The 2508-nt window shown below is 35.3% G+C and overlaps 1 pseudogene; it reads right to left on the bottom strand.

The window, feature by feature from the left end:
• Positions 1 to 981: 981 nt before the first annotated feature.
• Positions 982 to 1872, bottom strand: LOC123609783 (annotated as a pseudogene).
• Between the last annotated feature and the right edge of the window lie 636 nt (positions 1873 to 2508).

Here is a 2508-nt window from a genome sequence, read left to right as displayed (position 1 = left end):
ATAATATGGTAATTATTAAAAATTTAAAAATTATTAAAAAAAGATTTTTTCCTTAATCATAAGATTACCAACATTAATTTTGTCAAGAATTTGATTGCTTTATGTTTATAATTCTTTTCATATACTTGAACTTTATATAAAATTACTTTGAAATTATTGAGATGAAATTTAGTCCATTTATAAATCAATTACTGCCTTAGAAATAAAACTATGCTCTTTGATCCATATATTCAATTCTTAGGATTTTTTTTTAAATTTTTTTTTCAACGTTTATTTATTTTTGGGACACAGAGAGACAGAGCATGAACGGGGAGGGGCAGAGAAAGAGGGAGACACAGAATCGGAAACAGGCTCCGAGCCATCAGCCCAGAGCCTGACGCGGGGCTCGAACTCACGGACCGCGAGATCGTGACCTGGCTGAAGTCGGACGCTTAACCGACTGCGCCACCCAGGCGCCCCTCAATTCTTAGGATTTTATCCTAAGGACAGAATCAGAGATGTAGAAGATTTATATACAAATATGGTCAGTCACATATTGATTATCTTTGTAATAGTGGAAAAATTATAAATAAGCTAAATATCCAGTGATAGCAGAATGATTTAATATAATTTATCCATATAACACACCATGCAGCCATATCTGTATTTTAGAAGAGACTATTAAATCACATGGAGAAAATGTTTACATTGCCTTTTTTTTTTTTCACTGACGTTATTTCACTGTATATTTTTGTCTCCCCACCATTCCATCTGTCTGACTACCTCTACTGCTCTGTCCTATCATAACATTCCATACATACTTAAAACCAAGAAAAGGGCGGAGGAGCTCCATCTTTAAAAACTAAGTAGGCATTTCAGACAACACATTCTTGACAATGGAACCTGGACAACATTTCTCAGACATAGTAGGGAAAGTTCTCACTCTGCATATCAACTGTTACAGAAAGGCAACAAGACAGAAACTTTAAGGAACTGTTTAAACCATTTTAAACTATTTTCTTAAAAAGACTTCTTCCACTTCCAGAGATCTTGAATAGCCTCTTGGTCAGTCATCCAGAAGCAATTACTCACAGAATTGATGAACTTGGCTTCCACTTTGGGAAGAAAACCACCTTTTTCTATACTTGCTAGCACTTTTGCTTTAATGTCTTCTATGAAACTAGATCCTGTCAGTGTTTTGGTAGTCTTTTCCTGGTTTTTGAAGAATTCTTGACCTTTTGATCTTGGTCTTGATGATTTTGAGTCTTTTCCATTCTGGTTTGATTTTGTGCATTTTTTGGCTAGAATAGCCATATAGATTTTGAGTGGAATCTCATGTAGATTTCTTTACTGGAGGCTTTTCTTCAGCTTCGTCATCGTCAAATTAATCATTATTGTCATCATCTTCATATCATTTTCATCAGCAGCAAGTTTTACTTTTATTCTATGGAAATTTGCTACCACGTCCTGGGACAGAAGACTTTCCAGCTATACTATGGAGTTTCACATTCTCTTCCTAGTCATCTTCTGACTCTGCGTCTTCCGCCATAGCTACTAAGTGCTGTCCACAAATATGCATGGGCCCTGAACCACATTTCAACCATAATACCACAGGTGGTATTATTTCACACCCCCCAAGGGAAACTTTTGGCTGTACAGATATTTTCAAAGTGACTTTAATTGGACTGCCTTCATGATTCTTTATCTCTGCTTCAACAATGTATAATCCATCCTTTGCACCAGCCCAAAACTGACCGTTCTTAAAGATGATTGGTGCTCACTTCCTTCATTATCCACTGTAAAGTGATAATCTTTGTCAGCTTTTAGTTCACAACCAAAAAGATAGCTCTGGGGCTTCAGAGGACTCATGTTCACATCCACTGAGTCTTCCATGGGGTGTGGTGGCGCTTACATAGATGGGAGAGAAGGCTGACAGAGATAAACGATTACTGTTCCAGAGAACAGCTATGTAGGACAGAATCACAACATGAAAATCTTTACATTGTAATGATGTAAAGACCAACATATCTGTAAAGTCTTGACTTAGAAATTAAGAGATTACACAATTCTTTATATAATGATCAGGTACAACGTTTCAGAATACTTGAAGTGTTCTCAATCAAATTCAATACTGATCACAGAAATATCAATTTCCATTAATATGCCAGAGGTAAGAATTCAGTCATTATTAAAAAAAAAAGGAAAAATGCTGCTATAGGTTAGGTACTATGGTAAAGATTAAACATTTTTAGTTTATGTTATTTAAAAATATTATCAAGTATTCAAAAGGTTATCAAATAGCTTCAAGTACAAGAGAACTCATAACAAGTATACCTACCCATATAGTTTGTGAAGGCTTCTCAGAGAAAAATGTTTGAGCTGAGACAAAAAATGAATGGAATAGATGTAGAATTAAACAGCATTTGGAATAGACAATAGCTTTGGCTAAGATGCAAAATTGGAATAGTGAACATGTAAAGAACTGTAAAATCCCAGCATTGGAATGAAGATGGCATTGACAGAGAATGC

This window comes from Leopardus geoffroyi, chromosome B2, assembly GCF_018350155.1.
Source record: "Leopardus geoffroyi isolate Oge1 chromosome B2, O.geoffroyi_Oge1_pat1.0, whole genome shotgun sequence".
In the NCBI taxonomy this organism is placed as follows: Eukaryota; Metazoa; Chordata; class Mammalia; order Carnivora; family Felidae; genus Leopardus; species Leopardus geoffroyi.
Note: the sequence above shows the minus strand (reverse complement) of the source record. Positions and strands in the feature narration are given on the sequence as shown.